Source organism: Capra hircus, chromosome 3 (assembly GCF_001704415.2).
Source record: "Capra hircus breed San Clemente chromosome 3, ASM170441v1, whole genome shotgun sequence".
NCBI lineage: Eukaryota > Metazoa > Chordata > Mammalia > Artiodactyla > Bovidae > Capra > Capra hircus.
The window spans coordinates 72,233,029-72,249,057 of record NC_030810.1 but is presented as its reverse complement, the minus strand read 5'-3'; positions in this window follow the sequence as shown (position 1 = coordinate 72,249,057).

Here is a 16,029-nt window from a genome sequence, read left to right as displayed (position 1 = left end):
AGTGCCTACTATATGCTAGTGACTTGATGAGGTCTCAGGAATTCCGTGGCTAAGTAAGACTACCCTCCAAGAGCTCCAACTCCAGTCTGGGAGGCATCTGCTTTCCTGGGATGGGATGATGAGTGTCCTGCCAGGTGAACAGAGGGTTATCAGAGGCAGGCCAGGAAAAACATGGTTTGGCCATGGTATTAGAGTTCTCCCATCACAGGGCAAGGGGAAGAGGAGGAAAACTGCAGGCAGAGATGACTGGAGGTAGATGTCTGCTTTCATTCTTAACAAGCATTTATTGAACACCTTACTATGTGCCAACTATGACAATGGATCCCGGGGAATCTGTGGTTGCAGTGAAATGAGGGAGACAGGTCTTGAAAGATCGCACTTTTGGTAATGGGCACTCTGTTGAAATCATGGAAGTAGATATGATTGCCTGCCTGCATTTCAAGAATTTCCCAATGAAGGTGATATATGTCCCAGCGATTGGAGCGGAGCAGCACTGGTTGGCCAGGGTCTAACGCGATTGGAGCGGAGCAGCACTGGTTGGCCAGGGTCTAACGCGATTGGAGCGGAGCAGCACTGGTCGGCCAGGGTCTAACGCGATTGGAGCGGAGCAGCACTGGTCGGCCAGGGTCTAACGCGATTGGAGCGGAGCAGCACTGGTCGGCCAGGGTCTAACGCGATTGGAGCGGAGCAGCACTGGTCGGCCAGGGTCTAACGCGATTGGAGCGGAGCAGCACTGGTCGGCCAGGGTCTAACGCGATTGGAGCGGAGCAGCACTGGTCGGCCAGGGTCTAACGCGATTGGAGCGGAGCAGCACTGGTCGGCCAGGGTCTAACGCGATTGGAGCGGAGCAGCACTGGTTGGCCAGGGTCTAACACAATCTGCATCAGAACAAAAGTCACTTTGTGGTAGAGTCTCTGTATTTCCGTTTTGTTTTCACTTATTTGTTTTACTCTGTGTTTAGTGAGGAGAAAAATCAAGCTGAGAAAACAGAAAAAGAAATTTTTTTGTGGCACTGTTACCACTTGGAAGGGTCTCTTTGTCTCTGTCTCTCTCCTTAGGAATATAAAAACTATCTGAGAATAAAAGACTAGGCTAGGATACGTTGTCTATAGTTGTTTCAGATAAAATCCTCCTATATTTATGTGATTCTTATTGCCCTTTGAAACAGGTTGGTCAGAAATTTCTTCACTATAACTTCATTAACAGCTTTTAGAGGGAACATTATACTTCCAGTAGAAGCATAGCAAGGGTTCCTACTATTGGGATCATATTACTGGATACTTTGTTCTTAGCTCCTTCTTTTTTAGAAAATACTTTCCCACCTCTCTGCCTGGTGAATTCTTATTCATTCTTCAGCTCTGAATCCCACCCATGCCTCCTCCTGAGGCTGAGTTGAGGACTCCCTTCTATTTCCCGACCATCTACAATATTCACACACCTGTCAGGCTGTATCATATCAATAGTTGCTCATGAGTCTGTGATCCTGGGGGAGTATGATGTTCATGAGAGGATGGGGTGGTTTATTCCATCTTTGAAGGTATCTCTGACTCTTAGCACAGTGACTGGAATACCAAAAGCACTCATATTTGTAGAATAAATCAAAAATGAATGAATGTGGAACTTCCCTGTTGGCCCAGTGGTTAAAAATATGTCTGCAGCAAAAATACAAATAAATAAACTTTTTTTTTTAATGAATGAATGCATGGTTGTAGTGTCAAAGAAAGAGACTGTGCTTTGTTTTACTTGTTACCTCTACCCCAATTCTCACAGTTTATTTCACCCTTGAGTATATTTATGTATATCAACATCAAACAAGTAGATTGCTACCCATGTCTTTACCTGTGAATCACATTCAGAGGAATAAAGAAAGCACAAAAGGACAAAGGAAACAGTGGATTACTCCTAATGAAGTCCCACAGTTTCATACAGACAGTAACTTCCAAAGTGGAATAGTAGTGCACAGTTATTACTTTACTTGACTATATCATTAACAAAGAAAAATGAATTTTAAAGTAATTATTATAGCTAATACATAATACTAAGTGAGTCACGTGGTAAGTAAATCTACATAGTGAAAAAGTCCCAAACTGAAATGAGACAGCACATGGTATCTGATCCAGTCTGGCTAGAAAGTGATCATATTTCCACCTGAATTTGTAACTAAGGTATATATTTTATTTATTCTTCAGGTTAACATTAATCATTTTAAAAATAAAAAACTCACTTGAAGATAGGGTATTATATAAAACAATGTAGCCATAGTAATTAATTTGAAGCTTTGACACAAATTTTTGACTGTGTAACTCATGAACACTTATGAAGATTCTCTTCTTTTTTCTTTTCCTAATCCCTCAGAAGAAATGGAGTAGCTATCATGGTCAACAAAAGAGTCTGAAATGCAGTACTTGGATGCAATCTCAAAAATGACAGAATGATCTCTGTTCGTCTCCAAGGCAAACCATTCAATATCACAGTTATCCAAGTCTATGCCCCAACCAGTAACACTGAAGAAACTGAAGTTGAACGGTTTTATGAAGACCTACAAGACCTTTTAGAACTAACACCCAAAAAAGATGTCCTTTTCATTATAGGGGACTGGAATGTAAAAGTAGGAAGTCAAGAAACACCTGGAGTAACAGGCAAATTTGGCCTTGGAATGCAGAATGAAGCAGGGCAAAGACTAATAGAGTTTTGCCAAGAAAATGCACTGGTCGTACACTCTTCCAACAACACAAGAGAAGACTCTACACATGGACATCACCAGATGATTTCAACTCCGAAATCAGATTGATTATATTCTTTGCAGCCAAAGATGGAGAAGCTCTATACAGTCAACAAAAACAAGACCCAGAGCTGACTGTGGCTCAGATCATGAACTCCTTATTGCCAAATTCAGACTGAAATTGAAGAAAGTAGGGAAAACCGCTAGACCATTCAGGTATGACCTAAATCAAATCCCTTATGATTATACAGTGGAAGTGAGAAATAGATTTAAGGGACTAGATCTGATAGACAGAGTGCCTGATGAACTATGGACTGAGGTTCATGACATTGTACAGGAGACAGGGATCAAGACCATCCCCATGAAAAAGAAATGTAAAAAAGCAAATGGCTGTCTTGGGAGGCCTTACAAATAGCTGTGAAAAGAAGAGAGGTGAAAAGCAAAGGAGAAAAGGAAAGATATAAGCATCTGAATGCAGAGTTCCAAAGAATAGCAAGAAGAGATAAGAAAGCCTTCTTCAGCAATCAGTGCGAAGTAATAGAAGAAAAGAACAGAATGGGAAAGACTAGAGAGCTCTTCAAGAAAATTAGAGATACCAAGGGAACATTTCATGCAAAGATGGGCTCGATAATGGACAGAAATGGTATGGACCTAAGAGAAGCAGAAGATATTAAGAAGAGGTGGCAAGAATACACAGGACTGTACAAAAAAGATCTTCACGACCCAGATAATCATGATGCTGTGATCACTCATCTAGAGCCAGACATCACTACGAACAAAGCATCACTACGAACAAAGCTAGTGGAGGTGATGGAATTCCAGTAGAGCTGTTTCAAATCCTGAAAGATGATGCTGTGAAATTGCTGCATTCATATGCCAGCAAGTTTGGAAAACTCAGCAGTGGCCACAGAACTGGAAAGGGTCAGTTTTCATTCCAATTCCAAAGAAAGGCAATGCCAAAGAATGCTCAAACTACCGCACAATTGTACTCATCTCACATGCTAGTAAAGTAATGCTCAAAATTCTCCAAGCCAGACTTCAGCAATACGTGAACTGTGAACTCCCTGATGTTCAAGCTGGTTTTAGAAAAGGCAGAGGAACCAGAGGTCAAATTGCCAACATCCACTGGATCATGGAAAAAGCAAGAGAGTTCCAGAAAAACATCTATTTCTGCTTTATTGACTATGCCAAAGCCTTTGACTGTGTGGATCACAATCAACTGTGGAAAATTCTTCAAGAGATGGGCATACCAGACCACCTAACCTGCCTCTTGAGAAATCTGTATGCAGGTCAGGAAGCAACAGTTAGAACTGGACATGGAACAACAGACTGGTTCCAAATAGGAAAAGGAGTCCGTCGAGGCTGTATATTGTCACCCTGCTTATTTAACTTCTGTGCAGAGTACATCATGAGAAACACTGGACTGGAAGAAACACAAGCTGGAATCAAGATTGCCAGGAGAAATATCAGATATGCAGATGACACCACCCTTATGGCAGAAAGTGAAGAGGAGCTAAAAAGCCTCTTGATGAAAGTGAAAGAGGAGAGTGAAAAAGTTGGCTTAAAGCTCAACATTCAGAAAACGAAGATCATGGCATCTGGTCCCATCACTTCATGGGAAATAGATGGGGAAACAGTAGAAACAGTGTCAGACTTTATTATTTTGGGCTCCAAAATCACTGCAGATGGTGACTGCAGCCATGAAATTAAAAGACGCTTACTCCTTGGAAGAAAAGTTATGACCAACCTAGATAGTATATTCAAGAGCAGAGACATTACTTTGCCGACTAAGGTCCGTCTAGTCAAGGCTATGGTTTTTTCCAGTGATCATGTATGGATGTGAGAGGTGGACTGTGAAGAAGGCTGAGCACCGAAGAATTTATGCGTTTGAACTGCGGTGTTGGAGAAGACTCTTGAGAGTCCCTTGGACTGCAAGGAGATCCAACAAGTCCATTCTGAAGGAGATCAACCCTGGGATTTCTTTTGGAAGGAATGATGCTAAAGCTGAAGCTCCAGTACTTTGGCCACCTCATGCGAAGAGTTGACTCATTGGAAAAGACTCTGATGCTGGGAGGAATTGGGGGCAGGAGGAGAAGGGGACGACCCAGGATGAGATGGCTGGATGGCATCACGGACTCAATGGACATGAGTCTGAGTGAACTCTGGTAGATGGTGATGGACAGGGAGGCCTGGTGTGCTGCGATTCATGGGGTCACAAAGAGTCGGACATGACTGAGCGACTGAATCAAACCAAACTGAATACTCCAATATGTTGTTAACTCATGATTTAATTTAAAAGATAGATTATGTTGAAAGGGACAGGAGGATTGATTGGAGAGAGACCCAGGGAACTTTTTTTCAAGATAGAAACATTTGTTTTCTTGATTGGGGTGGTATTTACATGAGTTTATGCCATTTAACTATACCTTTAAGAACTGTACATTTTATTTTAAGTATAGTATGTCAATTTTTTAAAAAGAGTATTTTGAGGAAAGAAAGTAAGTTTATAAAATTTTATAAGATTTTTTTTCTGAATTTGAGCTATGATTTCAACTTGAAAATTGAAGGGAATTATTCTTTTAAAACACCTTGAAACCTTGCTGTTGCTTAATTTTTAGGTATAACAATAAATCTTGGCAAGAAAATAGTTGCAGTTTTCAAATGTCTTCAAATGGCACTGATTTGTCTCTCTGTGAGTAGGTTGTTAATAAAAATGAAGAAAACCATCCCTTAACCCATGGCAACTTGTTTTTAGCCTAAAAGCTCAGCTGCCCATTGTCTGTTGATGTAAAAAAACAAAAATGATTGGTACAAGTGTACCTCATTTTATACAGTCTAAAGAGGGTTATTCAAAGATTTTAATGTACTCAATGAATTCTCAGTACAAATAATTTTAGGATGAGTTTTTTTTGCTAAATGAGGAACTTGTGATGATGTAGACCATCTACCATTTGTACAGCTGTCCTGAGATGCCCTTATTTTTTACACTTTAATCATCTCTGAAATCAAAAAGCTATCCACCATGGACAGCACCTTCTGTTGGCCATTGGCCAGGCAGCAGACAAGACTAATGTGGCTTGCATGGGCATAAATTTGGTTATTTTCCTTGGACTTGATTTCTGGTGGAGATATGAATGTAGCAGTATCAAAATTTGCAGAATGTCAGAAAAGGTATTAGCAACTTGGAAATAGTCTAGAATTCTAATATTAGTGGAGCATCATTGTTGTTATTTTTTTTAAAGAAATGCTGTCTCACTGATGCTCTTGTTGGAACAAAGGATGACATATGTGGAAAAACAGACACCAGTGCCGCTGGGTTGATATATGATTCACAGTTGACAGACACAAAATGTGAGTTGCTCTAGGACTGCTTGAGTTATTTCTTGTGCACATATAAACAGGTTATATCTTCCTGTTTATATGTGTACAAGAGTGATACTTGATTATGTACACTTATATAACTCTAGAAAAAACTTCTGTAAGAAGTGTAAAATAGAAACTTCAAGTAATAAAAAAGTGAGCCATAGTAGATTGGCAGCATATTTCCTTTTGCAGCAGTACAAAAAATAATGACTCATAGTTAATAGCATCTTATAATCTATTAAAGCTGATCTTTGCACTTTTTGTATGCTGGCTTTTCAGCTAAGGGGATTATTGAAGAGCAGGCAAGAAAGACTTTCATCAAATAATATCTTAAATTTATAATAATAACAATACTATGTACTGAGTAGCTACTATAGGCCAGCTGCTATGCTTAGTGCCTTATATACCTCATTACGCGTAATTCTTCCCCCAAAAGCCTGAGAGTTACTATTGAGCAGATCTTTATCCCTTCTGAGCTGTTAGATAACCTAACTCAAGCTTGCAAAACTGAATCTGAACCTTGTTTTGACTGATCCCCCCTAAAATTTCTTGATTTTTGTGTAGCAGATTCTTCTTCTGCCTATCTTCCTGCCCTCCCCACCCATTCCCACAAATTCAAAGTGAAAGCTTATAGAAAGGGAAGAGAGAAAGACAAGAATCCCAGCAGCACTCAATTTCTGTTCAGGTTGTTCTTAAAGACAGCTTCATCCTTGATCTGGTGATGCACTTCTGCATTCAATCATGTGCAATATCCCAGAATTCTAACATCATCCTCCTTTTTCCTTGGTTCTATTTGGGATTTTATCACTTGCAACAAAAAACATACTACTATAATCATTCATAGCTTTAATACATTTAAACATATTACTTGCAATAATAAAATATTACTTCTAACACAGCCAGCCAGTTTAAGTCCTGCTGGCTCGTTTCATTAAACTGCACAAGGACTGAAGCTGGCTGTTTCAGTTACAACCAGCAGCCCTGGAAGCACTGGATTCTCTCTGGGATTAAACAGTATCCTAATCAGCACAGGTAGGAAGCTGTAGATACAGCACAGAGAACCCGGGACATTGAATGGGCTTGGTTTTCCTGGGAGCAGCTCTGTGGTTAAGCACAAGTTGCTTAACTCTGATGCAATTCCATTTCCTTGATTGTAATAAGATACAAATTACAAGATTTTTTTTAACTTTTATTGAAATATAGTGGATTTACAATGTTGTGCTATTTTCCTGTGTATAGAAAAGTGATTCAGTCATACATATACATAAATTCTTTTTTAGATTCTTTCCTACTATCGGTACGAGATGATTTCTAAGAATGTTTCTGGTTTTAAAATTTTTGGCTCCTGCACAAATTAAAGATATCCAGATAATGCATTGGTTCACAGTAGTGCAGTGTTAGTCACTCAGTTATATCCAACTATAGCCCACCAGGATGCTCTGTTCATGGAATTCTCTAGGCAATAATATTGGAGTGGGTAGCCATTCCCTTCTCCAGGGGAGCTTCCTGACACAGGGATCAAACCCAGGTCTCCTGCACTGCAAGCAGATTCTTTACTGCCTGAGCTACCATGGAAGCCCCATTCAGTGGATTTCATGGCTAGCTTCAACTCCAGTTTTTCCTTAATAAAATTAAAATTTGATACTATCAAGGGATATGCTTAAGAAAATTAAATGACACTTAAAGTTTAAAAATCTTAGTTATAATATAAAAACATAAGTTGATAGTCCAAACATTATCCAGTAACAACTTCAGAATAGTTTTAATACTATAAGACTTGTAACTCATGGAAGGAAAATCATCAGGTTCTGGAATGGTGAACTGAGTTTTTTATTCTTACCCCAAAACAGCAGCATACATCCTTGAAAGGAAAGTCAAATTTTTAACATTAAGCAATAAGAAGGACATGGAGATGTTCTTGTTTTTCCTTATGGACTATTGATTTCAAATTTTAATACCAAAATACAATATATAATGACTTTTTCCCCAAAGTGATAACCTTAAAAATAAACACATTAAGGAAATTCCCTGGCAATCCACTGGTTAGGACTTGGTGCTTTCACTGCCATAGCCCACATTACATCTCTGGTCAGAGAACTAAGATTCTGTGAGTCACAAAGCATGACAAAAAAATAATGACAACAACAACAAAAAACCCACATTAATAAGTGATTTGCAATTGTTAAAAAATATTTGTGTATTCAACCTCAGACAATTGATACAATTTTACAAATCAGAAACTAAACTCTTTTGACAAATGCTGACTTGGAAAAACAAAACATGAAATGTGATTGAAAATTATATTATTAAATATTTCTTCCAAAAATACTAAGCATTTTTTTCCAGCAAAAATGGAACTGATTCAATTAAGTGACTTCAAGTTATATGTAACATGTTTGAGGAGCTGCTCTTCGATGTTATTCTTATTTACTTGTGTCATGTAATTTCCTGGAGCAGCTATTTCCTAACTCAGTTCAACTATGGCTTGGAATTTTTTATTAAAGTCTTTATTGAATTTGCTATAATCTTGCTTCTGTTTTTTATGTTTTGGTTTCTTTGGGCAAGAAGCATGTGGGATCTTAGCTTCCCAACCAGGGATCAAACCCACAGCCCTGCACTGGAAGCTAAAGTCTTAATCACTGGACCGCCAGTGAAGTCCCCTGGCTTGGAATTTTTGTTTGCTTTCTATATCTAACTTGCTTATACTTAAGAAATTATTCAGGGGCATAATTTCCCTCATGTGTATAGTACTTTGGGTAACATTTTAACAAAAGGAAACCAAGGAAATGAACAAAACTACCTTTGCCAAACACTAAATCTGTCAACTGCCTTAAATGTTCATACCAACAGATGGGAATCCACAGAGCCACAGCCTGGGAAGGGCTATACCGACTTGGCTTCTGACTCAACCATTTAAGGTACCTGTTCTGCAAGAGGAAAAATTACCCTTCAAAATCCTCACCCCCAGATCTCCAAGCAACACAGCATCTTAATTATTCACAGGTAGCGAGGTCCAGATACTGTGGTTGTCCCAACAGTACATAAGTAAATAACTGTGAGGGCCAGGAGGAAGCAGGATCTCTGTGCAGCTCACAAGCAGCTACCAGCAGTGAGAGTCAAAATAATAAACACTAGTGCAGCTTGTGGAGAAGGAAATGGCAACCCACTCCAACATTCTTGCCTAGAGAATCCTGTGGACAGAGGAGCCAGGTGGGCTGCTGTCCATAGGGTCGCACAGAGTCAGACACGACTGAAGCAACTTAGCAGCAGCAGCAGTGTGGCTTAGGTTCTGACCAACCTAATCAACATTCGGTGCAAAAGTCTATACTGGCTGTAGCAGTGCACCCTGGCTGGGTGTCAGCCCCAGGAATTAGTAGCCTGAGCAAACTAGTGCAGTTTTATAGGTTACAAATATATTTTGAAATATGTTATGTAACTTAAACCTCAAAAATTATGTAGGCATTACTATTTTTCTAATTTGTAGTTTAGAAAATCGAGGCTTACAGAGGTTAAGTAATTTGCCATAGCTTATCCAACTAGCAAGTGACAGAACTAGATAAACTACTACTGCTGCTAACACAACCAGTTTGTTTTATTCTGTGGTTTCTCTTTCATTCTCCGGGCTAATTATAAGGACCTGAAACTAACCTTGATTTTTCAAACTGTTCTATTTAGACATTAGAACATAAAAAGCACCAACGATGTTGATTCAGTCCTTCAGCTTCATGTTATTCAAATCACTCAGTTATCAGCAGTTCCTATTAAATGACTTTTTTCTTGGCCTATGGAAATATTAATGACTAGTACAAGAAATATGTGCTTAAGACACTTGCAATGTTATTTTTGTGAGGCTCTTCATTGCTCTCATCTTCTGCTACTGTCAGCATGTTCATCTGTATTGAAAAATAGTTAGCTTCCTGAATGAAATCTATCTCTCAGTTTTAATCTTAGAAAGCAAGGCATGAAATAATTGAGTCTTCTACAGGAAAACTAAAAATTCACTTACCCTGGAAAGAAAAGTCTGTGGTTCAGAAGATTTCTGCATAATCTGTGAGTCTCCTCACACAGAGATGGAGCCTGTCTCCTCATTCCTTGAGTGTGAGCTGTGCAGAGTGATATCTATCCAAACAGGACTGTATGAGGAGTGGGGTATACAGGGAGTAATGTTAAAAGGGGAGAAACCTGAAGAATGAAGCTTCATTCAGGTGATCAAGGTCGATATCAACAGTGATAAGTCACATTAATGGTATGTACCTTTGACATGCTGTGATTAAAATGACATTCTGGGGTCTTCTCCAAAACTCACAACCCTAGTCTAATCATGAAAAGCACTGGACAAATCCGAGATGATCAAGGCATTTTACAAAAAAAAACACCTAACCAGTACTGCTCAAAACTGTTGAGTTCATCAGAATCTAGGGACATCCAACACATCGTCAAAGCCAAGAAAAGGCTACGAGACATGATGACAAGATGTTGTGTTTCTTGGATGGGAGCTTACAACAAAAATTATTCTAAAATATAAAGTTTTTTTTTCAAAAAAATAATATTTTATCATTTTGGCATTTCAATAGTTGATCACATAACACCAAGCCTTCAGTTAACTCAAAATTTCAAAAGTATTACATAAAGTGAGGTTGGAATTCCTTGGATCCACCCTCATTGGCTCTCAGGAAGTCTACCTCCTACATCACCACTATCCCTACTTTATCCTCTCTCACTTTGGTTTCACAACCAAGGTTCTTTTTTTTAAAAAAAAAAAAAAGTGTAGACTTACTGTCTCTACTTTCACTTACTCTTTGAACCACTGCAGCCATGTGTCTACCCAACAATGATTCCAAGTCCAAATCCAAAGGATCTTTCTCAGTCTTCACTTATTTAATCTGGTAAAGATTGAAAGTATTGATTATTCTCTTCCTTAAAACTCCCAGTTTCCTTGCCACAGTCTGTCCTATTCTCCTAACTTCCCTTCTCGACTGTTAATAAAGCAGGATATCTACCCTCCAGTGTTGTTGTTGTTTTTTTTTACCTTTATACAATTTGATAGAATCTGGGTTTCTTGGTCTGGAAAAGGGTCATTTAGTTATGCAAATATAGAGCAAGTACACAAGCATCATTCCAGAACAAATGACTTACTTTTTTGTCTTAGCAAAAACTGTCTCTCCCATTGATGTGCAGAGCTGGACACTGGGGAAGAGGTGACCCCGAACCTTCTAGGAACTCAAGGCCTTCTTGAGAAAAAGACGTCAGAGCCCCAGAGTTCAATCTCCAAGTCAGAAAAATCTGTAAGGATCCATCAAAGAGTTCTGATTAAAGATTGCTAGACAAGTAGTGTGGAGAAGGCAACGGCACCCCACTCCAGTACTCTTGCCTGGAAAATCCCATGGATGGAGGAGCCTGTTAGGCTGTGGTCCATGGGGTCGCTAAGAGTCGGACATGACTGAGCGACTTCACTTTCACTTTTCACTTTCATGCATTGGAGAAGGAAATGGCAACCCACTCCAGTATTCATGCCTGGAGAATCCCAGGGATGGGAGAGCCTGGTGGGCTGCCATCTATGGGGTCGCACAGAGTCGGACACGACTGAAGTGACTTAGCAGAAGCAGCAGCAGAGGAATAGTGACCAAGGATTCCAAGAGCTGAATGTACCAGGAAAATACGATACCGTCATGCAAGGACTCCAGAATTCATGGGGGTAGAAGGTGGGTACATTGTCTTCAGCACTGCTGCTGCTGGAAGTAGCTTCAGTCGTGTCCGACTCTGTGCGACCCCATAGACGGCAGCCCACCAGGCTCCCCCGTCCCTGGGATTCTCCAGGCAAGAACACTGGAGTGGGTTGTCATTTCCTTCTCCAATGAATGAAAGTGAAAAGTGAAAGTCAAGTCGCTCAGTTGTGTCCGACCCTCAGAGACCCCATGGACTGCAGCCTGCCAGGCTCCTCCATCCATGGGATTTTCCAGGCAAGAGTACTGGAGTGGGGTGCCATTGCCTTCTCCACAGGGTAGAATAATTTTCTCTCCAGCCATCCTGCCAGTGACGTTGCACGCTGGGGAAAATTAGTGAGTGTAAGTGGGAATTAAATGTAGCTAGGACCCTAATACACCCCACTCCAGTGTTCTTGCCTGGAGAATCCCAGGGACGGGGGAGCCTGGTGGGCTGCTGTCTATGGGGTCACACCGAGTCAGACGCAACTGAAGTGACTTAGCAGCAGCAGCAGCAGCAGAACCCTAACAGGGCTTCCCTGGTAACTCATTGATAAAGAATTTGTCTGCTAATGCAGGAGACTCAGGTTCCAACCTCGTGTCAGGAAGTTCCCCTGGAGAAGGAAATGGCAACCCACTCCAGTATTCTTGCCTAGGAAATCCCATGGACGGAGGAGCCTGGAAAGCTACAGTCTAATGGTTCGCAGAAGAGCTGGATACAACTGAGCGACTAAACAACAACAAAGGACCCTAATACACAACACTGTGGCTTTGAACCATCATCTGACAGGCCAGCAAGGGCATCCTAACATCATCGATCAAACTTCAGGATTAATCTTCAGTGGTAATACCCTGTGACAGGCTGCGACGGCGCAGGAAAGGCTGAGAGGAGCCACCCTGAGTCCGAGGCCAGGGGCGGGAGCAGGGAGGAGCCACCCATGCCCGAGGCCAGGGCCAGCAGCCAGGAGGGCCTAGAGGAGCTATCCCACGTTGAAGGTCAGGAGTGGCGGTGGTAAGGAGATACCCCTCGTCCAAGGTAAGGAGAAGTGGCTGCGCTTTGCTGGAGCAGCCATGAAGAGATACCCCATGCCCAAGGTAAGAGGAACCCAAGTAAGATGGTAGGTGTTGCAAGAGGGCATCAGAGGGCAGACACACTGAAACCATACTCACAGAAAACTAGTCAATCTAATCACGCTAGGACCATAGCCTTGTCTAACTCAATGAAACCAAGCCATGCCTGTGGGGCAACCCAAGACGGGTGGGTCATGGTGGAGAGGTCTGACAGAATGTGGTCCACTGGAGAAGGGAATGTCAAGCCACTTCAGTATTCTTGCCTTGAGAACCCCATGAACAGTAGGAAAAGGCAAAATGATAGGATACCAAAAGAGGAACTTCCCAGGTCATTAGGTGCCCAATATGCTGCTGGAGATCAGTGGAGAAATAACTCCAGAAAGAATGAAGGGATGGAGCCAAAGCAAAAACAATATCCTGCTGTGGATGTGACTGGTGATAGAAGCAAGGTCTGATGCTGTAAAGAACAACATTGCATAGGAACCTGGAATGTCAGGTCCATGAATCAAGGCAAATTGGAAGTGGTCAAACAAGAGATGGCAAGGGTGAACGTCGACATTCTAGGAATCAGCGAACTAAAATGGACTGGAATGGGTAAATTTAACTCAGATGACCATTATATCTCCTACTGTGGGCAGGAATCCCTCAGAAGGAATGGAGTAACCATCATGGTCAACAAAAGAGTCTGAAATGCAGTACTTGGATGCAATCTCATAAATGACAGAATGATCTCTGTTCGTCTCCAAGGCAAACCATTCAATATCACAGTTATCCAAGTCTATGCCCCAACCAGTAATGCTGAAGAAGCTGAAGTTGAACAGTTTAATGAAGACCTACAAGACCTTTTAGAACTAACACCCAAAAAAGATGTCCTTTTCATTATAGGGGACTGGAATGCAAAAGTAGGAAGTCAAGAAACACCTGGAGTAACAGGCAAATTTGGCCTTGGAATGCAGAATGAAGCAGGGCAAAGACTAATAGAGTTTTGCCAAGAAAATGCACTGGTCATAGCAAACACCCTCTTCCAACAACACAAGAGAAGACTCTACACATGGACATCACCAGATGGTCAACACTGATATCAGATTGATTATATTCTTTGCAGCCAAAGATGGAGAAGCTCTATACAGTCAACAAAAACAAGACTAGGAGCTGACTGTGGCTCAGATCATGAACTCCTTATTGCCAAGTTCAGACTTAAATTGAAGAAAGTAGGGAAAACCGCTAGACCATTCAGGTATGACCTAAATCAAATCCCTTATGATGATACAGTGGAAATGAGAAATAGATTTAAGGGCCTAGATCTGATAGAGTGCTTGATGAGCTATGGACTGAGGTTCGTGACATTGTACAGGAGACAGGGATGAAGACCATCCGCATGGAAAAGAAATGCAAAAAAGCAAAATGGCTGTCTGGGGAGGCCTTACAAATAGCTGTGAAAAGAAGAGAGGCGAAAAGCAAAGGAGAAAAGGAAAGATATAAGCATCTGAATGCAGAGTTCCAAAGAATAGCAAGAAGAGATAAGAAAGCATTCTTCAGCAATCAATGCAAAGAAATCGAGGACCAGAGATCTCTTCAAGAAAATTAGAGATACCATGGGAACATATCATGCAAAAATGGGCATAAAAAAGGATAGAAATGGCATGGACCTAAGAAAAGAAGACGATATTAAAAAGAGGTGGCAAGAATACACGGAAGAACTGTACAAAAAAGATCTTCATGACCCAGATAATCATGATGATGTAATCACTAATCTAGAGCCAGACATCTTGGAATGTGAAGTCAAGTGGGCCTTAGAAAGCATCACTATGAACAGAGCTGGTGGAGGTGTCAGAATTTCCGTTGAGCTGTTTCAAATCCTGAAAGATGATGCCGTGAAAGTGCTGCACTTATATGCCAGCAAGTTTGGAAAACTCAGCAGTGGCCACAGGACTGGAAAAGGTCAGTTTTCATTCCAATCCCAAAGAAAGGCAATGCCAAAGAATGTTCAAACTACCACACAATTGCACTCATCTCACACACTAGTAAAGTAATGCTCAAAATTCTCCAAACCAGGCTTCAGCAATACGTGAACTGTGAACTCCCTGATGTTCAAGCTGGTTTTAGAAAAGGCAGAGGAACCAGAGGTCAAATTGCCAACATCTGCTGGATCATCGAGAAAGCAAGAGAGTTCCAGAAAAACATCTATTTCTGCTTTATTGACTATGCCAAAGCCTTTGACTGTGTGGATCACAATCAACTGTGGAAAATTCTTCAAGAGATGGGCATACCAGACCACCTAACCTGCCTCTTGAGAAATCTGTATGCAGGTCAGGAAGCAACAGTTAGAACTGGACATGGAACAACAGACTGGTTCCAAATAGGAAAAGGAGTCCGTCGAGGCTGTATATTGTCACCCTGCTTATTTAACTTCTGTGCAGAGTACATCATGAGAAACGCTGGACTGGAAGAAACACAAGCTGGAATCAAGATTGCAGGGAAAAATATCAATAACCTCAGATATGCAGATGACACCACCCTTATGGCAGAAAGTGAAAAGGAGCTAAAAAGCCTCTTGATGAAAGTGAAAGAGGAGAGTGAAAAAGTAGGCTTAAAGCTCAACATTCAGAAAACGAAGATCATGGCACCTGGTCCCATCACTTCATGGGAAATAGATGGGGAACCAGTGGAAACAATGTCAGACTTTATTATTTTGGGCTCCAAAATCACTGCAGATGGTGACTGCAGCCATGAAAGTAAAAGACGCTTACTCCTTGGAAGAAAAGTTATGACCAACCTATACCAATAGATAGTATATTCAAAAGCAGAGACATTACTTTGCTGACTAAGGTCCATCTAGTCAAGGCTATGGTTTTTCCTGTGGTCATGTATGGATGTGAGAGTTGGACTGTGAAGAAGGCTGAGTGCCGAAGAATTTATGCTTTTGAACTGTGGTGTTGGAGAAGACTCTTGAGAGTCCCTTGGACTGCAAGGAGATCCAACCAGTCCATTCTGAAGGAGATCAGCCCTGGGATTTCTTTGGAAGGAATGATGCTAAAGCTGAAGCTCCAGTACTTTGGCCACCTCATGGGAAGAGTTGACTCATTGGAAAAGACTCTGATTCTGGGAGGGATTGGGGGCAGGAGGAGAAGAGGACGACCAAGGATGAGATGGCTGGATGGCATCACGGAC